General features: G+C 45.5%; 1 pseudogene; it reads right to left on the bottom strand.

Annotated features, from left to right (window-relative positions):
- Positions 1-3,612: 3,612 nt before the first annotated feature.
- Positions 3,613-12,357, bottom strand: LOC146348805 (uncharacterized; annotated as a pseudogene).
- Positions 12,358-23,520: the final 11,163 nt, after the last annotated feature.

The raw sequence follows: 23,520 nt of genomic DNA on the forward strand, positions 1-23,520 counted from the left end.
AACTCTCTGGAAAAGACCCTGATGCTGGGAAAGACTGAAGGCAAAAGGAGAAGGGGACGGCAGAGGATGAGATGGCTAGACAGCATCACCGATGCAATGAATATGGACTTGAGCACACTCTGGGAGAGAGCGGAGGACAGGAAGTAGGGATGTACGAAAGTCACCTTTTCGAAGGGTGACATTCGCGGTGGGGGGGAGGCGCTCCATCCCTCCCCCCCGAAATTCTGGCCGGGGGGGCACTCCGTCCCTCCCCTCAAAATTCTGGCCAGGGGGAAGGCGCTCTGTCCCTCCCCCCCCGAATCCTGGCCGGCCGGCTCTGCAAATGGCGGCGGCCATAGCCACCGCCACTTGCGTTCCTGCAGTCAGCTGTGATAGGCTACGTAAACGTTTACATGGCCTATCACAGCTGATTTGAAAAAAAACCCGCGTACGCAAATGGCGGCGCCCATGGGCCATTTGCGTTTCTTATTTTGGCACGTCTTAATCTACGTAAACATTTACGTAGACTAAGACGGCGAAAATAAGGGGAATGCAAATAGCGCATGGGCGCGGGTTTTTTTTTTCTTTTAAATCAGCTGTGATAGGCTACGTAAACATTTACTTAGCCTATCACAGTGTTTTTTAAAAATCTAGCCGTGATAGGCTACATAAATCTTTACGTAGCCTATCACGTTTTTTTGTTTTGTTTTTAACTGGAAATGGGGGCCGGAGCCACCGCCGCCAGGAAGATTTGCCAAAGGTAAGTCCTGTCCCGGGGGGGGGCGGGGGGCAGACCGTTTTGCCACCGATTTCGGGGGGCCGAATGCGCTGGCATTTGGCCTCCCCGAGATTCGTGGCGAAATTCTTTGACATCCCTAACAGGAAGGCCTGGCATGCTATGGTCCATGGGGTCACGAAGAGTCGGACACGACTGAACGACTGAACAACAACAAACTGGATTCTGAAATTGGCCCATTATAAAAGAAGGTCCTGCTCAGCACCACTGGGACTTATTATTAAGAATGCACAAGCTTTTACTTTAGGGGCTTTTGTGTTTAATAACTGTAGAGGTGAGAATTTTAGCATTCAAATCTTGACACAGATGTTTGAGAAGTGGCACCTGCCCAAATCCCATTCTCTATACAAGTATTATTGGTGGGAATGGGTGAGGTGGTTTATTTAAGCCAGCAGTAGGGAACCTGGTACTCTCCAGATGTTTTGGACTGCAACTCCCATCGGCCCCAGCCAGCATTGCCAATAGTCAGGTGTTATGGGGACTGTAGTCTGAAACAACTGGATGGCACCAGCTTGCTTACCTGTGATTTAAGAACAGTTTGGTATATCTATTTTTTGAGATGTATGTTAAGACTTCTTAAAACAGGCTTCTGATGACATGTTAAGAAAACTGCCTTATACCAGGTGAGACTATTTGTCTGTCTAGCCCACTACTGTCTACACTGAGTAGAAGTAGCAATTCAGAGTCTCAGGCAGATGTCTTTCCCATGACCTGCTTCCTAAGGTCCTTTTGATGGGAAATACCAGGAACCTGAGACCTTCTGCTCCCAAAGCATGGACACTACCACTGAGTTATGGGCACCCCCTTCTAGGGAATGTTTTAAAGGGTTTTTCTGCATGAGGCATTTATTGTGCACTTGTCATTCCCTACTCATGGTTGTTTACAGGTTCCTTAGACAACACTGTGACCCTCTAGTTTCGCTTCTGTGTCTAACGAGCACTTTCAGTGAGTGTTTTTAGAGCAGGAAAAATGTGAAAGGGAAAGAAACCACTATTTCATTTGTGTATTTGTGCTATTTTGCTATACCACAGTGCCACCTAGGAGTTATGTAGTGGAAAAGCAGGAAAGGAAACAATCTTCATGTAGTGCTCAGATCTCAATGCTGTGATGAAATTGAAAGTAGATACAGCAGCTTAACAGCCGATTAATAGCCTGGTGTAGAAAAGCTTGCAGTCTAGTTCTAAACTTACATAAGCTTTCATGATTATCAGATCCACTTCATCAGATGCATGGAGTGTTATGAAGGGTTTCATGTTTATATATGGTACATGGGCGGGGGAGGTTGTAAACAATGAGGTCAGAAGGAAATTAAATGGAAAAATGGAAAAAATCACATTATTAACAGTAGTCATTTATGGTTAGTCTTTAAGGTGATACAAGACTCTGTTATTTTTGCAGCAATAGCCTAAACCTGGCTACCCTCTGGAAATTGTTACTTCTGAACTGTAATTTTCTAAGTTGATTGCTGTGAATGTGTGTGTGATGCTGTCAGGTGCCCAATACTTTCCTGATCATTGCATTCATGTTTATTGCAGGCAGCTAAAATGCAAACATGTATTTTGCCATCTAATCAACCTTTTTAATCCAAGTTTTCAAGATGAAATATGAATCAACTCTTAGAATGAAATTCTCTGGCCAAAGTCTAAAAGGGGCGACCGTTCACTTCACCAGATGGAAGTGAAGAGCAACATCTAGTGGTTGCAGACAGTGTAAGTTTTCTTTTGCTGCTTTTATCTTCCTTCCCAGTTTGAAATTCAGTCCATTTATTCCTTAGCTCAGTTTGGTTTGCTTCTGTGCAATTTTCACCTCTTAAATGAGCACTGTTCGGGGTTCTTCCAATAAGGTAAAGATATAGAATTACCATTTTGGCATGCCATCATGGATGCCGGCTTTTCAACCAGCTACTGTAGCGGTGCACTTTAACAACAGCTTGATCTGCAGATATTAACCAGTTGGAATGATTCTCCCCATGCATGAAAAGCATCACCTATTGATTTCTGCACATAAGGCTGCTGTTAAAGGCAAAAGAGAAGAACAAGCCAAATTTCATTTAATCAGTTGGCAATCCTACATACAGTAAACTAACTTCAAGGGGTCTGTGGCCATCATGCCCCACCTATGACATTGCTTCCCTCTTAAACCTTATTGCTTAACCAAATGGAATTGTTCATCCCCATCAACATCTCCAAACAATGAACGAAGTGCATCGCAAAGTTCACCCCACCACTAATCCTTGAGAAGTTAATGTAATTTTAAGCAGCATAGGGAAATGGGAGACAGGTCTGCTAGTGGTGGTAAGCAATAACTTCCATCTGCTTTGGGCATGTCTCTTCGTCTTTCTTTCTATAGCATTTCAGTCTCACCCCCTACCCAAAGGCACCCAAGGTGACATATACACATTAAAATCATAAATGCAATTCATAAAGACATTAACAGCACAACCCTATACATATCTACTTGGAAGTAAGACCTATTGAGTTCAATGGGGCTTGCTCCTAGGTAAGCAGGTACAGCAGTACAGCCCAGGAATAACAACATCTAGCAAATCCAATCAAAAACAGCAGCAAGTACAGAACCCCCCCAAATACCATCTGAGCAGATTGACTACAGCGTGATAAACACTTATTGACGCAGCCAGCGATTGTTTTCAAGAGCAGAGCTATCCTAAGCCAGAGTGGGGGGGGATGAACCAGTGGGTGATCCATCACTTTAAAAAGCTTGCTGTCTTGCTCTGGCCAGAGTGGGGAGGACTTTTTACACCCCACCACCAATTTCGGGGGCAAGGGGAGGGAATTAACTGCTCCATCTCCAGGCTGGTGTAGTTACAAGGCATAATCCTAGGGCCCCTTGAGGGAACAAAGGGGCTTTGAATCCAGCAGCTCCAAGGTCACCTCTGACCTGCCCCCAGAATACCCTGTTTTGGGACCTACCGCTAGGAGAAACACCACCAGCAGTGGTCATATGCTTATGGAGCTTTCTGCAAGTGTGCTGGGAGTCTTCTGGGCGGAGGGGCTCTTCTGCCCCAACCTCCCCCTAACTTCACCAAGGCATTAGGATTGCTCTGTTATGCATGACAACAGATAGTGATCTTGAAAAACTTAGGAGGAATCTTGGGTGGGCAGAGCAGGTGGATGGAGATTTGAGGGCTGCACCAACCATCACCAAAACAAACAAACACACACTGTTGTATTCTAAAAACAAGCTCTCATTCTTTAAATGTAAATTATCTTTTTCACAAATTTAAAACCATGGTGTTTCTTTTTTGAAAACACACTAGGTGGGGCAAATCAGTGTTCCACGTGGGGCAGTTCACCCTCTGGTCACATCCTGGCTATGTTCTTTCCATGCAGAGAAAATTCACAGGTATTAACCAATGGTTGTTCCTACCCTAGTGTTCTTTTGCCATATTCCAGTCAGGAATCTGCACACACCATGATCCCAGTGAAGAGACCATAATATTTCCCAGTTCTGGTGGCAACCACATGTCAATCCTAGGAGCAACAGTGCAATCCTATGTACATTTACTTGGAACTTAGTCCCGCTAAGTTCAACGGAGAATACTCCCAAATAACTGTGCATGGGACTGCAACCTAAATCAGCTAATAAAAGCAGGGATTCTTGTGCCCCACCCCCTAAAAGAAAAAAAAAAAGACCCCCTAAAAAAAAAAAGACCCCCTAAAAAAAAAAGACCCCCTAAAAAAAAAAGACCCCCTAAAAAAAAAAAGACCCCCTAAAAAAAAAAGACCCCCTAAAAAAAAAAGACCCCCTAAAAAAAAAGACCCCCTAAAAAAAAAAAGACCCCCTAAAAAAAAAGACCCCCTAAAAAAAAAAGACCCCCTAAAAAAAAAAGACCCCCTAAAAAAAAAGACCCCCTAAAAAAAAAAAGACCCCCTAAAAAAAAAAGACCCCCTAAAAAAAAAAGACCCCCTAAAAAAAAAGACCCCCTAAAAAAAAAAAGACCCCCTAAAAAAAAAGACCCCCTAAAAAAAAAAAGACCCCCTAAAAAAAAAAAAAGACCCCCTAAAAAAAAAATCAACCGAAGAAGTGCTGTTATCTCTATCTCGAGGACTCGGTCTTTCATAATGTTTCCCCACCCATAAAAATCAGCAGCTGACCTACCCCTGTCCCAGCATTCTGGTTACTTTCAGGAAGCAGCCAAAGGCTACATTGTAATAGCTTCACAGTAATATTAATAATTAGAAATGAACATCTTCAAAGCACTCTGTAAGCAACATTTAATCCCTCTGCCACTCTATGTGGTATTTTTACAGATGACAATCTTGGGCTGAAAGCCAAAGTATACCGAGTTCTATCCTGCAGAGAAAGAGGTTTGGAATGCAGGTCAGACCCCATTTCAGCTCCTACCTTGCTGCTTTCTATTCATATCACTTTATCAAGGCCCCCTTTGGGCATAACTTCTGGCCTCCTTTATACCTGTGGGTATAAAAGAGGCCAGAAGTTATGTCCAAAGGGGGCCTTGATAAACTGATACAGTGTTTGTTCAAGCATCTTTTCAACTAAGGGTGCAATCCTATGTGTGTTTAGGGCTTTTTTCTGTCTAAACATGCATAGGATTGCGCCCTTAGCCATCCAAAAGGACAGGACTCACCAGGCATCTGCAAAGTCTATGTTCCTTTTACACATTCTTTTGATCCTCTGTCTTCCACCCTAAGCACAGTCTTTCCCACCACCATCCCTGTGTGGGTGTAAATCCCAGAAGGCTCCACATGGGTGCAAGTCATGGGTGTCAATGACAGAGACTGAGTGACAGGTTGTCAGGTGTAGCGGATTTCCATCTTGGAACCAGTTCAACTTAACTAGGTTAGGGGAGAAGTTAGGAATTCTGCAGTTTAGCCTCAGCTCCCCTCCTGCCACAGGAACTAAAGGCTCTGCAGTGATCCAGAGGACTTCTGGGGGGGGGGGGTGTCCCCTGTTAGATGAAGAATAATGAAATCGTATAATGGGTTAGGTGACTTGTTCCCAACTGGCAGTTGCACTCAATGCATCCTGTTATACAAAGGCCATTTGGGGAATAGTGACATAATGTGTGCCTGTTGAAACAGTTAAAAACTCTGCTATTTATATGTTTCTAGTTCTTGTTGCTATAGAGAAAATGCTGGAAAATGCCCCTATAATATATGCAAAGGCAAATAAACGAAAAATCAAATTTGCTAAGTCCATAGCGTCATCTTACCTTGGTGATTTATTTTGCAGGAGAGGGGTGTTTTTCTCTTTTCCAAAGCGGCTGTGTTTGATCTAGCCGGAGTATATTCAGTCTGGCTCCATACGCTATAAAGATCACTTTCAAAAGGGAAGGGTCCAAACTGTGTCACTTCTTCAACAGGCCGTCCATTCTGAAACCAAAGCAAAGCAATGCCCTTGGGTAAAATTTCTCTCCTTGGACAGGGACCCGAGGTGAACAGAAGATGTAATGACTTGCTGGGTCAGCTCCCAAACTGAGATTTTTAAAAAGGAGGGGTGGGGAGATTTCATGCAAAATTTTCTGTAAACTAACAAAGCTCCTTTGGATTTAAAATAAGTAACAGTAGATAATAAATGTCACTTCCCTCCCTCACTTTACAATGGAATCAGCCCTTTGTCCTTTCTTGTAGTTCTTCAAGTTCAGTTGCTGTGTGCACACACAGGGTCTTTGCTCTTTCGAGTCCAACAGTTTGCTGCTGAGGTGTGTTTAATGTAGCCGGCCTCCTGCATGCCTCTCATAGCCGTTCTGTCCCCTGAAGGCCGGCTCCTCATGTAGACCTCCTGCTCACATGCTCCTGAAAAGCCTCCTCTCCCAAAAGCCACCTTCTCCCTTCCCTTCCTCTTCCCTCTCCAGCCCCCTCCCCAAGTGCCTTTTTAACCGCCCTCCTCCCCACCTTCCAGTTCCCCTAGCAACTGTCGCCATGACTCTCCCCTTGTCAACATTCCACTCACCTGGCTTACTTATCTCCTGCCACAGCTGTTAGGACATTTCCCCTCAAGAAGGTGGGAAGACGGCTACCCAAGCTGCGGCCACTCTACCCACCTCCCTATGATCATTTAGAGGACCGAACATGGGGTTAAAAATGTAACCAGCATAGGTGGCAACCTGCATGCAGATTATTGCTGCCACAAGAAGGAAGGAAGTGCAGTGAAGACCCACTTTGAACACCATTTGTGACCACCTAAGTACCATTGGTTGGTGCATAATACGCTACAGGACACTAAGAAGGAGGCAATATATGTTCAGTCCCTGTCTCTCTAGCACAGGAGTGTTGAACCTCTTTCAGTGTGAGGGCCAAATTCAGGGCTGAAGGCAAAGAGGGAAGGCCAAAATACCAGAAACACCAAAAATACACAGAATCCAGAAAACCACCCAATGACTGGTGGTTGCGGGAATGCGGGTAGCCCAGTGGAAGGAGACAAGGCCCTCTAGAGGCTGGATTAGGACCCCAGATCTGGATTTGGCCCACAGGCCTGAAATTAAACACCCCTGCTCTAGCACATTGCTGCTATTCATAATCTGGCTCCAACTGACCCAAGTGATGGCCAAGTCATCCATAGGCAACATGATTGTTAGTTTCCTGATGGTCACTGGTTATGTTTTCGTATGTTTTAGTTATATTCTTATATTATCGTTTTAATCATATACACTGCCTGGATATGTTTTACATGACAGGCAGTATGTTTATTTATTTGAAGTATTTTTATGCTGCTCCTCAGCCAAAAAGGCTCCCAGAGTTGCTTACATATAATTCATTGAACAAGACATTAAAAGTGAAAAATATTTTTACATTATTATTTACCAAAAAAACCCTGATCTATATGCCATTGGCTGCTATCAGTAACATAAACAACTGTGGTCCTCCATATTGGGCACTTTAGCAGTGATGGATCTGGCATTTGAATTCTGCCTTGTCATCCTGTATAGCAGGCATGTAGGTCAGGCAGGAGGAGATGCTATAAAATCTGTCATTGGCTTCCAATGGCTGCCTGCTTGGCTATACTGGTAACATCTTCTCGAGCCTCAGAAAAGGCTGCATGTTCCCTTGTGCGTGTTGGAAAGTCTGATGTGACTTACAGCAGAGTTGCCTTATATAGAGAAAGCACAGCAATGCAGCATTTAGTATTGGAGGGAATAAACACAGGTTAGAGCCAGTTTAAAAGGAGTTCAAAGCAACTTACTTTATTAGTGCTTTTATACACATCCTCAAAGAAGGCTATCTAACACTGTTTAACTACAAGAACCCCCTAAAGATGTGTGTGTGTGTGTGTGTGTGTGTGTGTGTGTAAGTAAGCAAAGGCATGATATTTGGTAACTTGCATCTTTCAGGAAGAGAGCTGCATAGCACTTGTTGCAGCGGCAAGAGGAGAAGGAGGAAGAAGGAAGAGGAAGGGGAGGGAGGAACTGATAAAAGCATAAGAAGAGCCATGCTGGATCAAACCAACACTCCATCTAGTTCAGCATTCTGTTCATATAGTGATCAACCTACACATTCTCTATCACCCTTCAGTGTCTAGAAGCATGTGGAGTTGTTCCTATTATCCAATAGTGTGGTCTCGTGTTGATGTCATCACATTGCACCTAAACTGTTTTGAATCTGAATCTGTTTTATGTTGCATATGAGTCTGATTGTTTCATTAATCAAAATCAGGTCAAGCTTGATGATTTAGGAAACCTGAAGCTCTGCTACTAAAGAAAACACAGGATATAATCCTAAACACGCTTGAAGGGGCAATCTACATTACAACTTTAAACTGGTTTCAAACTTGTTTTTAGTGATTACGGCTACCAAATACAGGAATTCTGGCAATTGTAGCTCTAGGAAGAGGGGCCGCTTGGGCAGGGGGCAGGGGTCTCTAGCAAAGAATTCTCAGTACTCTCATGAAACTGCAGGATCCCTTTAGATAAACTGGTTTGAAACCAGTTTAAAGTTGTAATGTAGATTGGCTATCCAGGAGTAAGCCCCCTTGAACATAGTGGGAAAATGAATAGGATTGCACTGTCAGCTACAAAGCTGCTCTATGATGGCTCACCAACAGGGAGGTGCTGTAGCTTTGTGGCACATGTTTTGCATGCAAAAGGTCTGAGGTTCGATCCCTAGTGTCTTCAGTTTGTTTTTCAGGTGATGGGAAAGACCTCTTCTTAAGTTCTTATTTATTTAAGTGACAAATTTGGCTCCCCTTTTTGGAAGAGACAGGAGACAGTAATAACCAATGCATATTATGGGCAGGATCCAGTATTGTCACTGTGCCTCCACTAGTTCCTAGGGATGTACGAAAGTCACTTACCTTTCGCAGCTTTGATTCGCAGTGGGGGGGAGGCGCTCTGTCCCTTCCCCCGGCATCCTCCCTGGGCTGGCTCTGCTCTGCGGCGGCTCCGTGGAGCCGCCAGCCAGGGCCGTCCGCAGCTGGAGTTCTGGCCATGGCCGGCTGCTGCGGACGCAAATGGCGGCTGCTGCAGCGGCTGCTGCAGCGGCTGCCATTTGCGTTCTGCCAGGCTGCCATGATAGGCTACATAAGTATTTACGTAGCCTATCACAGCAAAGAGCAGGGGCGCAAAGAGCGGCCGCTACGCCGTTTGCGCCGCTGCTCTTTCCGTGATAGATTACGTAAGTAAATACTTACATAGCCTATCACGGAAAGAGCAGCGGCACAAACGGCATAGCAGCCGCCATTTGCGCCCCTGCTGTTTGCCGTGATAGGCTATGTAAATACTTACGTAGCCTATCACGGCAGCCTGGCAGGATGCAAATGGCGGCCACTACGGTGGCCGCCATTTGCGGCTGCAGCAGCTGGCCAAGAGACCAGCTGCTGCTGCTGCCGCCACCGGAACATCCGCCCCAGATAAGCTTCGTCCCAGGGGGGATTCCGTGGGGGCGGGGAGGCCGTTCCGCCACGGGTTTCGGGGGGCAGAATGCCAGTGCAATGCCACTGAAATCCGAATGCCACTGAAATCTGTGGCGGAATTCTCCGCCATGCCTATTAGTAGTTCCGTTGTGCCTCTGGGGCCTACTGCTATCACAACAGGAATTTGCGCTCCCTAAAGCAACCCCGGAAACTAATAGAAATTATTGTTACTGAAATGGGAGCTCCACTGACCTGCGCCATTCTTGAAGTGTGTCTTTCTGCTCTTTCCACTTGCTTCCTCAACTGCTAGCTTCCATTGTGCTAGCAGTAGGCCCTGCTAGCTTGCAGGCAGCATTGGACGCTGCTCTATGCAACCTTTTATGGCTCACTTCCTCAACCCCCTTTTGCAGATAATGAATGAACCTGACTAAAGTGAGTGACCTCCCTGTTAAAGCATTTTATCATATATATTTTTTAGCCATTTAACTTTTGCAAGCTGCTCTTCATAAAATATGGTGAAAAATATGCTGCATGAACCTGTCACCATGATGCAAGCGACGGCCACCCCAATGATAAATCCCGTGTCCCAATGATAGTGTCTTAGTTTTAGAAACAAATGTCATTATTAAAATCAATAGAAATGGTTCTTTTTGACATGCACTTTATCACCTCTTTAGCCTCAGCCTCCAAGACTGACTGCTTGCTGGGATTGCCTTGCCCAGAGATTATTCATTTCATTTTATTGAGCCTGTCCTGTTATTTTCTCCACCAACAGAATAGAACTATTTGTTTAAACAAAGAGAAATGGATACCTCTGTCCTGGAGAATTTGGTCTTGGTACATGAATCGAAAGTTATCCCCGTGGTCCTCTCAGCCCCAGAAACAATGTGTGCTACTCATGATTATTTGGATGCGTTGCCATATAGTTTCAAAGATCCTGTATATGATTTGCAACTTGCCTTTCCTTTTGAGCAAGTGCTTTTACACGATTAAAGGCTCTTGTGTTAGTTTATTCTGATGTAAGTCCCACTGTGTTCAGTATGTCTTACTCCCAGGTAAAACTGCACAGGACCGCAGCTTAAATTTGCGCAGCTATTGCAACACATACTCTTTCTGCAAGACTAACAGAACATGACATATGTATTATGACACAGCAATGCTTACATGGAAGTAACTTCCACTGTGTCCTGAGCCCAAAGCTAATGAAAAATGTGACCCTTTCGAAAAATGGGGAAATTCCAGAACTTGCAACTAGACAGGTGATTAGATCATATCTGAAAGATTCAGTCTAGGACTGGAATATGCTTGCATACTCAACAACTCAATTATGGCTTGCCCAATCCAGGGCTCTTAATATAGAATCATAGAATCGTAGGGTTGGAAGGGGCCTACATGACCATTGAGTCCAACCCCCTGATCAGTGCAGGAAGCCTGATTCCCAGGCGGTCTTCCATCCAAGAAGTAACCAGGGCTGACCCTCCTTAGCTTCCGAGATCAGACGAGATCAAGCGCATTTGATTGCTGTTGCTAAATTTAGCCTTACATACAGGACCTTTAGGGCTTCGGACAAGACTGATTGTGCTGTTGGTTCCCCACCTTTGCCTATCTTTTGCTATGTCTGGGTTTCTTAAATTGACCATCCCTATGGTTGCCAAATGTCACAGAAGCCTGCAGTACCTACCCTGCACAAACAACCTGATAAAAACAGTGAGATGTATTGTATTTCTATTTAAATTATAGTAATTATTTCCAAATTTACACATACAAATAACATTGCCATATACACATTTTATGCAAATTCGTGTCTTCTTTTGTCCTCCTCTTTAGTGATGCATTTCCTCTTCTTTTTTGCCAAAGCGTAAGCAGCCATGCTAAGTGAAGTACCACCCAGAAGAAAACTGCTTTAGGATGCAATCTTATGCATGTTTAGACAGAAAAAAGTCCTAAAGCTCCTGTCATTCCTTAGGCAGCCAGATCCCAAGACACGGTCTGAAGGCACTTGAGGTAGCCACCTTGCTGAAGCTAAGCAGGTTTGGGTCTGGCCAGTGCTTGGAGGTGAGACCACATGTAGCCACCTTGAGTTCCACAATGGAAAAAAGGAGGGATATAAATATAATAAATAAATAGGATTGTGCCCATAAAAGAAACAGATCTGTGGCCACTTGTGACCAACAATGTTGTATTTCTCTGTAGAGGTTTTTCCAGAGACTCATGTTAGACTTCACAGATGTATGTGATAACATTGTTAGTCGCATTCACCATTTGTATTACGTGACAAAGCAAACAAACCATTAGTGCCACAGGAGGATGGGACCCCAGAAGATATATGAAGATCTCATGCATTTTGTCATGCTTTCTGACCAGCCAAGAGATCTTAATTGCTTGAGGGCTGAAGCTGTGAACGTCAAAAGGAAATATCTCCTTCTGCTGCACTTAGTAGGCTTTGGCCTGACAGTAGCACTGCAGTCTGAGCTGGGATGTGAAGACAGATTATTATTAGAGAAGAAAAATAATCCAGGAATAATCTACTACTTGTATCTGGTTTCTTTTTTCTAAATCTTGCAAATCTCCCCCACCCTGCCATCACTTTAGCAAACGGCTGGGAATTTTTTTTTTGTTTATAGAGGATTCCTGTACCTTGAGGAGCTGCCTACCAGACAGAAATTCTACAGCAGATATCCAGAACCCACGTCCCCTGGGCCTAATCCAGACTGTCCAAACCAGGTTTTGGGTTCCTCCAGGGCATGAGGCATGGAGGCCAAGCCTTGCCCCCTGGAGGAATCCTGCTGTTATCTCCAATCAGACATAGCAGTGCTGATGTGGGTGGCGGGGGACTTGGTGGGTGAGCAATCTAACCCCCACCCATATATAATTCTGCTGCTGGTTTTTCCTTTGGTTTTATTCTGTAGTTTTAAACTTTTAAAAAGTTTTATATTATGTTTTATCATGCTGTATTTTATGGTTTTAATTGTTGTGAACCACCCAGAGAGTTTTAGCTATTGGGCGCTGTAGGAATATAATGAATAAATATAGGTGCAGCTTTCAGTGGCATGGAGTGAAAGTGATGGGGCGGGGGACAACTTCACATGCTAAACAGCTGCTTGTGCAGCTAGTAAAAGCACCAGGCCCAGCCAGAAAAAGAGATGTTATTGCAAACTATGGTTTGCCGCAAAGTCAGGCACCAGTGAAGGAATCAAAGCACGAGTGGCAAGGAGGGAAGAAGGAGCATGCAAGCCCGAAACTTCTTTATGTGACAGCAACAACGGTTTGGTGGTGTTACATCTGAACTGAGCCAACATGAGTGGAGCCAACATTGCCTTCTAGTCCAAATCAATGCCCTCAAAGAAGAGCAAAAGGACCAATTTCTTCTAGCCCTTCAAACAGGCACTTATGTATGAAATGGCGGTCCTTTTGTAACCAAAGGGGCACCACTGATGTTAGAAAAAGAGACTCCGTAACTGTTGGCGTCTCAAGTTACATAAAAGCCCGAGTGGCGAAAAATGTAGGCAGAGCAAAAAGAAAATCATACTGACGTGCTCATAACTAACAGTTCGGTAAGCTGATACTAACTGTTTATTGGCTATTGACTTGGTGAGCCGATGTACTAACTGTTTCATTGGTTACTAGTAAGAACAATAGAAGCAATATGGTATAAAAGGCTTTTGCACACGTGTCTCGAGGTCCAGACTGCTCTGCACCCGTTTTGCAAAACGTTTCAATAAAATAGTGTTGGATCCACTGCTGCCTGCCTGGCATCCTTTCCTTCTAAACCGAAAGCAAGGACTATTTTTATCTAACAATTTGGTGCCGTGACTCGGATCCTGCTTCGGGGCGCGTCCCCTTCGCGCTGAGCCGAGGGGCCACGGAGGAGAAGTGGCCACAGGCGGTTGTTTACACTGCCTTCTCCTCACGATGGCGGCGGCCGAGGCGCTCGGGGACCAACGCCAGAGGAAGAGGGAGACGTGATCACTCCTTTTAGGCACCGGCAGTGGATCAATAAGCAGCTGGACGCAGCTGCGGGCGGGACAGAAGAGGCTTTTGGGGTAAGTGAAACAGCTTACATTAGGGGATAAACGCGGGACGGTGGTGTGTTTGTGATTGTGTGAGACGCCTACGGGCGAAGCGAGTGGGGAGCCCCGATCTGCATTTCCTTACCCCGGAGACGGGCTAGGTCAGAGGAGGGCGAAGCGCAAGAATTGCTGACTGAAATTCCCACCGTCATGGGCGGGTCCCAATCTAAGTCTGCGAAGAAGTCCCATACGCCCTTGGAGTGTTGCTTGCGCAATTGGTCACGTTTTAAGCAAGATTATAGAACTAAGATGACAAAGGATCATCTTGTCTTTTTTTGCACTCGGGAATGGCCAGTATTAGAACCCAAATGGCCACCTGAGGGGTCTTTTGACCCAACCTTGGTATCTGATGTGCGAACTACAGTAGCACAGAGGGGAAGTTGGGACCAGTTCCCTTATATTGATTTGTGGGCAACTTGTGTACCTCTCGGCGGCAGGCCCGCCCCATGGGTAATTAAATGTATGTCCTTGGCCCTCCCTGTGATAATTAAAAAAAAATTGACCTTCCCTATTAGAGAGGTCCCCGACTCTACCGCCCAATATCCTCAAGAGACGTTGTTTGTTTATGTCCCATTCACGACATCTGACTTGTATAATTGGAAACAATTTAACCCCTCCTTTGAGGAGGACCCCAGTCCATTGTTGTCCTTAATAGAAAATGTGAGGCTCACACACAATCCTACCTGGGACGACACACAGATATTATTAAACACTTGTTTCCTTAGTCAGAAACCGATTATTCTTGCCGGCGCGCGCCAAGCTTAGGGAGGAGCTCCCCCTTGTGACCGAAGATCAGATAGCAGCAGTGTTGACTTTAAGACGGCCTGATCGGAGACTAGCCACCGCTGCACAAAGAGAGGCATGCTGTATTTTTGGCTCATTTTAGCAGGCATGAGACAAGCTGCGCAGAGGGCCCCCAATTTGCAAAAAGTTCTGACTTTAAAACAAGACAAAAACGAGCCTCCTGCTGTGTTCCTCCGAAAGCTAAGGGAAGCCTTCACCAAATATACTGACATTGACTTGAATGATCCAAATAATTTAAGGATCCTCACGACTCAGTTCGTGGGAAATAGCTGCCAGGACATCAGAGAAAAAGTTGAAAGAGGCTTGGCAGCTGACCTAGGAGTTTTAGTTGAAGTAGCTCAAAAGGTTTATGAGAGGCGAGAAAAAGAAAAAGAAGGAAAAGAAAAAGAAAAAGAAAAAGACAAGAAGCAGGCCAAGCTCCTTGCTGCGGTTCTTAAACCTGACAAAGAGGGAGCTAGAAAGGGGAGGAAAGGGGGAAGGAAAGGATCTCCCCTGGGGAAAGATCAATGTGCCTTTTGTAAGAAAATGGGACACTAGAAGCGTGACTGTGAGGCTTTGAAGCAGAAAGAGAGAGGGGAAAATACGGGAGGAGCGCAGAAAGTTCTGTATGAACAGGAAAGAGATTAAGACAGACCAGGGCCCGGCCCCCTCTTAGCCGTCTCTGAGGCAAGACAGGACCCCATGGGCAAAATAAAGGTTGGGGGCCGCTCCTACAAAGCCCTTGTAGACACAGGGGCCGCCCCGTCCGTCCTCCCCCTCAGTGAGCCCCAACGGGAGGTGGGGGGGTTCACCACCATAATGGAGGTCGAGGGAAGGGCAACCCAAGTGCCCCTCTCTCGTCCCCTGTTCACCAAGGTTGGAAAAACACACCTAGAACATGCATTTGTCTGTACCCCCTCCTGTCCGGTGGCATTGCTAGGGAGGGACTCATTGACTAAACTCCAAATTGAGATTGCTTTTACTCCTGATGGAAGGATGGAGATACGGCTCCCTAAACAGCAGAGTAGTAACTACCAAATGGCCCTTTTAAAGGTTGCAGAAAAATCCACCCCAGAGGCCACTGAGGACTAGAGCCTAATAGAAAACAGAGTCAACCAACTAGGGGGGGTTATAAAGTGTCAAAAGAAAAAGTACAGTTGGCCCAACCAACTGTAAAATTCCTAGGCCACCACTTAACTAAAGGGACTTGGAGCCTAGGGCAAGAAAGAGTCGAAGTCATCCGTGACACTCCTGTCCCTAAGTCCCCCCACGAATTGAAGGCCTACCTGGAGTTGACCAGATTCTGCCAACTATGGATAGCAAACTATGGGGAAACAGCGCGGCCGCTGTATGAGGCACTGCAGAAAGAATAAATAAGTCTTTCCTCAGTCTTAAAGCTGCTCTTGTGTCACCACCCGCACTGGCCATACCAAATCCCAGCCGGCCATTTAGACTTTATGTGCATGAAAATAAGGGCATAGCTTGAGGAGTGCTTTGCCAGCGAAAAAGGCCCTCTTAGAGACCAGTGGGATATTATTCCAAAGTCCTAGATGTCGTAGCATGAAGATGGCCAAGTTGCCTAAGAGCAGTAGCGGCAGCAGCTCTGATCTGTACCAAAGCCAAGAGAATGACAATGGGAGGACCCATTGAAAAGACGCTTGCTCCTTGGGAGGAAAGCTATGGCAAACCTAGACAGCATAGTAAGAAGCAGAGACATCACCTTGCCGACAAAGGTCCGTCTAATCAAAGCTATGGTTTTCCCAGTAGTAATGTATGGCTGTGAGAGCTGGACTATAAGGAAGGCTGAGCGCTGAAGAATTGATGCTTTCGAACTGTGGTGCTGGAGAAGACTCTTACGAGTGCCCTGGACTGCAAGGAGGTCAAATCAGTCCATCCTAAAGGAAATCAACCCAGAGTGCTCATTGGAAGGACAGATAATGAAGCTGAAGCTCCAATATTTTGGCCACCTAATGCGAAGAGAAAACTCCCTGGAAAAGACCCTGATGCTGGGAAAGACTGAAGGCAAAAGGAGAAGGGGACGGCAGAGGATGAGATGGCTAGATAGCATCATGGATGCAATGAATATGAACTTGAGCACGCTCCGGGAGAGAGCGCAGGACAGGAAGGCCTGGCATGCTATGGTCCATGGGGTCACGAAGAGTCGGACACGACTGAACGACTGAACAACAACAAGAGTGCCGCAAATTTTGAGATCAGGAGGAGGAAGCAAATTTCTCAACCCAGCCCGGCATTCCCGATATGAAATAGGTTTACTAACAAACGAAAACCTCACTTTTAAGGCTTGCTCTAGCTTTAATATCGCCACACTACTGCCAACATTACTGGGCACAAATGGATCAGGACTCCCAGATCATGACTGCCTTGAAGTATTAGACCTAGACACCAAAGGCCGACCGGACCTTGAGGATGAACCAATAGAGGGAGCCAGAGATCTGTTTGTAGATGGGTCTAGCTATATGCTAGATAGAAGGAGCTACACAAGAGCGGCCCTCTAGACAAAAATGTGCACGAAGAAAGGTTGCCTCCTCATTTCTCCACCCAATCCGCTAAGTTGGTAGCCTTAACAAGAGCCCTGCAGGCAAGCAAAAGGAAGCGAGTATACCGATAGCAAAAATGCCTTCGCCGTTGTGCATGCTCATGGGCAACTGTAGAAAGAGAAGGGATTCCTTACAGCAAACAGACCTCCAGTGGCTAATGGCGGCCTAACAGTGGATCTTCTAGATGCCCTCCAGCTACCCTCACAAGTAGCTGTTGTCCACGTCCGAGCCCATGGGAAAGAAAAAGAGGAAAAATGGAGACAGGGAAACCAGAAGGCAGATGAGGCCGCAAAAAGAGCAGCCAAAGAGGGAATCCAAGGAACATTCCTCATTCTACCCAAAAGAAAAGAGCACCCCACATACTCCCCTGCTGAGTTACAGATGGCACAAGAACACGGAATAAGTCCCTGCGACGACAGATGGATCCAGATGACAGATGGAAGACTGCTTCTTCCACAGAGCCTGCAGAGGGTTGTTCTAAAACAAGTTCACCATTCTCTTGGACACCCTGGAGCATCAGCCATGATTGACTATTGCAAGAGGCTGTTTGTCTCCCCTAGCATAACTGTATGTGCCTACTGACTGGCCGCAACCTATAAAGTCTGCCAGAAGACCAACCCTCCCAGGGCACCCCCTCCTCCAAAAGGAGGGCGACCATAGGCCTACTATCCTTTCCAGAGGGTGCAGATTGATTTTGCTGAGATGCCACCATGTAGGGGTTACAGGTATTTGCTTGTAATAGTATGACAAATGACAGGGTGAGTAGAGGCGTTTCCATGTAGGAACTGCCAAGCTAAAACTGTTGTTGCTAAATTGTTACAGGAGGTGGTGCCCCGGTTCTCCCTGCCCGAAGTTATAGAGTCCGATCAGGGCTCACATTTCACCTCAGTTATTACACGGGGGATGGCACAAGCTCTGGGAGTAGAGTGGCATTTACATTGCCCCTGGAGGCCCCAGGCAAGTGGACAGGTTGAAAGAATCAATCGGAGCCTCAAGGAGACTTTAACCAAACTCCAACGAGGGGTGAAGCTCACTTAGGTTGAGGCTCTGCCAATAGCTTTAACGAAGCTTTGAAGGATGCCAAGAAAGGACATAAAATTGTCCCCCTTCGAACTGATGTTTGGGTTCCCGCCTCGGGTACACTGCGGAAAGAGGGAGGAAGTCAAGTGGGAGGTGGGTGATCAGATGCTAAGAGATCAGTTGACTTCTCTACAGTCTGTTCTTTCACAGCTACGAGCTTATTCCGTTCCGTTTCAGAGACTGCCGTTAGATGCACCTATCCATCTCTTCCAGACGGGAGACGAGGTGTTGCTGAAAAAGTAGAATAAAGAAGCTTTAAAGGAAGGGTGGGAGGGGCCTTATTTGGTAAGACCAACCAGCCACTCGTGTGTAAAGCTTGTGGGTTCTAGCAAATGGACACATTGCAGCTAGATAAAGCCATTTAGGCGATCCTTGCTTCCTTCTGTCACCTGGAAAGAACAGAAGGACACGGGCAACAGTCCTCTGCTCCCTGGCACCCCTCCGGAAGCTGCCAGGGACACAGGCGAAGAAGCCATCCAGGAGCCACAATCACCTGTAATATACAAGTCACAACATTTGAGAGAAGCTCGTGATCGAATTACAAAAAAACTTGTAATATGAAGCAAGTATTGTGGGTGGTGTTGGTAATGTTAGTCAAAAAATATTAACATAAATGGTGATACCTCAAAGACTTGGGCTTGACAGCTTTAAGATAAAACCCCAAAATGTCACACCTACAGCCCTCAGACCACTTCTGGTACAGATCCCTGAGAAAGAGAGGCGTCCCTGGAGAACCAAGTTAGGGATCCCAATAACAGAGGAAACTGATAATGTGTGGTTAGAGTGGATAAAGTATACAGCCAAGTCTTTAAATAAGTCTGACTGTTTTGTTTGTGCCACAGGGAGATCTGTAGCAGAGGTGCTACCCTTTCCACTGGGATGGGACACTCCTTCCCTCCTCACCTGTGTGATCCGTTTGTTCCAGCACCCTAACGCATGGGGAAAGAAAAAGTGCCAGACTCTCAATAAACTATACCCGTGATGCTATAAAGAGATTGGCTGAGCAACTAAATGCCACCAGCCAAATGGCTTGGAAAAATCAGCGTGTTCTTAATATGTTAGCAGAAAAAGGAGGGGTTTGTGTCATGCTAGGTAGACGGTGTTGCACCTTCATCCCTAACAACACTGCCCCAGATGGCACGGTAACAAGGGCTTTGCAGGGCCTCACCGCCTTGTCTGAAGAATTAGCCAAGAATTCAAGGATTAACAACCCCGTAACTGCCTGGTTAGAGAAATGGTTTGAAAAATAGAAACACCTAGCAGCCTCAATCCTTATTTCGCTTGTAGTGATGATAAGAGTTATAGTGTTATTTGGTTGTTGCATTATCCCCTGTGTTAAAAGCTTATCCCAGCGATTGATAAAAACCGCTGTCAAAACAGATGCTCTTGCTTTATTGTACCAATAAAGAGGCTCCGTTTTAAACGCTTTAAGACATGAATAAAGACTTAAAGGAGGGAATTGTTAGAAAAAGAGACTCCGTAACTGTTGGCGTCTCAAGTTACATAAAAGCCCGAGTGGCGAAAAATGTAGGCAGAGCAAAAAGAAAATCATACTGACGTGCTCATAACTAACAGTTCGGTAAGCTGATACTAACTGTTTATTGGCTATTGGCTTGGTGAGCCGATGTACTAACTGTTTCATTGGTTACTAGTAAGAACAATAGAAGCAATATGGTATAAAAGGCTTTTGCACACGTGTCTCGAGGTCCAGACTGCTCTGCACCCGTTTTGCAAAACGTTTCAATAAAATAGTGTTGGATCCACTGCTGCCTGCCTGGCATCCTTTCCTTCTAAACCGAAAGCAAGGACTATTTTTATCTAACACTGATGCACAACAGAAAGGTATCAGTTGGCTCTGGGAAACTCCAAAGTTTGCAAAAATATATGACAAATCTTTAGGGCGGGAGGAGGAACCTTACCGGGGCAACCCCACCAAGAGTTTAATGAGGACTCAGCATACTTGGTGGGCACAGAATCCTGCCATTGTGGGGTAGGGGGAGGCAGGATTGGTAAATCGGGGTGGGGTGGGGTGGGGTGGAAGGAAGTATACTGGGAAAGGAAATGTCTGGCTAGCTGCAAGAGCACTTTACATGCCAGATTTTGTTGCGGGCCCCACTTGTAACATTCTAACAGGCAACTTTATATAACTTTATGTAGGAATCCATTCCCACTGAATTCAGTGGCATTAACACTGGCGTGTGTTCTGACGGGAGGTGATGGAGTTCACTGCCCTTTGGAGAACAGTCGCTGTAGCTAAGGAAAGAGGAGAGCGCGTAGGCTGGCCGTCGTGGGCTAAAATTATACCCTGGCCGGTGGAACCCTGGATCCACAGGGGAAACGGGCACTAGGCCTGGAGCAGCTTTTTCTAGCAAGTTAGTGAATACGCCTCCGACACAAGCAGCCGGGGGCGCTAGGACGCTTGCCTGGGGAAAACCATCATACAGCAGTCTCGAACTCGGCCTCTAAATCCTAGTAATCGCCATAGCCCCGGACGGTACCGCTGTGCTATTTGAGAAGTCGCTCCACGCCCCCTGCACGGGAGCATAAATGAAGGGTTTCGCATTGCACTCGCAAAGTGTGCAGCATTGCATACGCCCTGGTCGCGCTAACGTAAAGAGTTCTTTTGTGTTCCCTTCCTCACGCATTCCTCCTCATCCTTAAGCGTCCTTTCGCTTTCTGTCAGCTTCAGTTAGTGGCTTGCTCTCGATTGTCTGCAGTCTTCAAGAAAGCTTAGATCTATGCACACTTCGCTGAAAAGAAACCCCGTGGGACACGGCTGGTGGGTTGGACTTACATCCTGGTAAATAGGATCGGACTGAAAGGGCTGCCAGTCTCCAAACTACATCTGAGAATCGAGAAGCGCCAACGCATCTCCGGCAATTAAAAGTTTTTGCAAATAACGAAGAGGGGAGCCGATCAGAAAAGGGGCTGTGAGGGAGAGATTAACCCTTCCCCCTCATGTTATTTCCCTAATGAAATCCCCAACCCCGTTTTCTGTTTGCCTCGTTAGTAAATAAATAAATAATCCGCATGGTTCTAATATCTCCTCCCTCTCCTGTTTGGCTGTTTGCGATGACTTTGCATTCACGCATCTCCGTAAAAACAGTAACCCAACCAACCAGTGGATTTACTTCTGAATAAACAAACACATACAGGACTGAGCTGTAAGGAAATTAAAATCCAGGCTGTTGCGCGACCCCAGCATTCAGTCCTCTATTGCAGGCTTTGCAGGGCAATCCTATACCCACTTACCTGTATGGGATTTCACTGAAAACCTTCAGCCAGGCACGCTGTAGAAGAATGTGCTCTGCGGATCTGACGCACAGCACAGATCATTCTTGTGCACGTAAGAAATGCTAATACTTGTGGCAATGCAAACAGTGGAGAGGCTCAAATAAAAATGCTTCATTTACGCATATGACAATATAGAGTCTGGGTTTTATGGATTTCTGGTATGTTTCACAAGCTGAGACATCTAGTTGTAATACCTGCATTTGATTTTTAAAGATGACTGATGTTCTACTCTTATTTTGCACATTTCAGTATTTTATTTTTTTTATTTAGGGGTGTTTTTGCCCCACTCTTCAGCTGAAAAAGGCTCCCAGAGTGGCTTATAATGATGAATATTAAGACAGTCCCTGCCCTCGGGCTTACAATCTAAAAGACACGACACAAAAGGAAAAGGGATTGGGAGGAAGGAGGGGAAGGAAAGCAAATACACCAATGACTGGTGTATAGGACCAGGTTGGTCTCCCCCCTGCGATGATGTTCATCCTGGGAGGCAGGAGGTGCAGCCCCCCGGTGGCCCTCGGTTCTCTAGCCGATGGATGAGGCCAGAGTCTGCAGTCCCAAGGAACTCTCAGTTGGGGCTGCGTGTTCTTTCTAGCAGGGAGGGGAGGAGTGAGCTCCCTGATTTATTCACTTTCTAAGTTACATATATTTCCTGAAATACAAGCATAGCCACCATTTCACATCATCTAGGCTTCAGCCTAAGCATTTGGACTGTAGGCTTAGGTCTCCATTATCTACAGAGCTACAGCCCAATCCTATACGTATTTACTCATGCAGTTAATTGAGAGTTGCTCCCATACCTGAACAATCAGTCAGATCAACATCAGAGGCCCTGCTCCAGGTGCTTACGCCATCTGAAGTACAGAGGGTGACCATGCAAAAATGGGGGGGCGGGTCATGGCAGCTCAATTGTGGAATGCCCATCTGACTCCTTCTCTATGTGCCTTCTATCAAGCAGCAAAAAAATTGGCTTTTGGTGTAAGTGTGATCATTATGAAGGGCTGTTACTACTGATGTTTCCCCAGGCTGCTGAAGTTGTTCTTTTCTTTTTTAGTTCTGCTGGCTACCTGTGGGCTTTTTGGCTGTTCTATCCTTCTATAATGTATTTTATTTTTTATTCATTTTTATTGTTAGCCATCCATTCTTGGTGGTTGTCTTTTGTGAAACAAAGGCAAGATAAAAATGTTTTAATAATTAAATATATGCCTTCAGCGTGCTTACACGCCATTGATTTCAGCAGGCCTTAAGTTTGTATAAGTGTGGATTGGGTCCAACATAGCTCCCTCTAGACATTTTGGAATGAGTTACACTAGGATAATTGTTTGTCCTACAATACTGAGAGAAAGTCACCAAGTACAAGATATGAAACAATCCCATCTGCAGCTATAAGAAGCCAGCCATGAATTACATGACCTAGAATATCTAATTAAAGGCAGGTTCTGACTATATAGAATCACAGGCTAATAATAACAAATTTCTAATTTTATTATTAATTTCTGTTAAGACCTACACCACAAACCTAAACTTGTTTACTCAGAAGTCACACAATCAATATAACTTACTTAATGAGGTACTTAGCCATGTAGTCCACTCCTATACATGTTTACTTAGAAGCAAACCCACTGGATTCAATGGGTTTTATGCCCAAGAAAACAAGCACAGGATTACAACCTAACAGCCAGATCCAATGCAAAATGAAGCTAGCCAAAACCCATTGAACGCAGCAGGCTTAGGAGTGCTAAACTCTGTAAATGATCAGGCTGTTAAAAACAAGAGCCTTTAAGGCCATAAGCCTACTTTTGGCACATAAGGTTGTGATGCAAATAAAATCCTGCACACCTATGTGAAGAGCAACCTTGGACTTGCCTAAGCAGGGACGACCACATAATTAGGCTACCTAAGCCCAACATAAGAAAAACCGCCAGGCATTTATATCATCCTCCTATGATAACCTTGTGTTTTCATTTCCCAGTATAAATTACTGTTTGGCTTAGGCAAGTAAGCAGATGAAATGGAAGACAAACTGTAGAGTCCTTCAGCAGTATTTGTTTGTCCTCAAATTCTCAAGCTATCATTAGGTAAGTAATCAAATCCTAGCCATAAAAGCACGAGCAGCTTTACTGTATAAACATGA

This window comes from Heloderma suspectum, chromosome 4, assembly GCF_057233095.1.
Source record: "Heloderma suspectum isolate Gila_16-S chromosome 4, 16-S_ref, whole genome shotgun sequence".
Lineage (NCBI taxonomy): Eukaryota > Metazoa > Chordata > Lepidosauria > Squamata > Helodermatidae > Heloderma > Heloderma suspectum.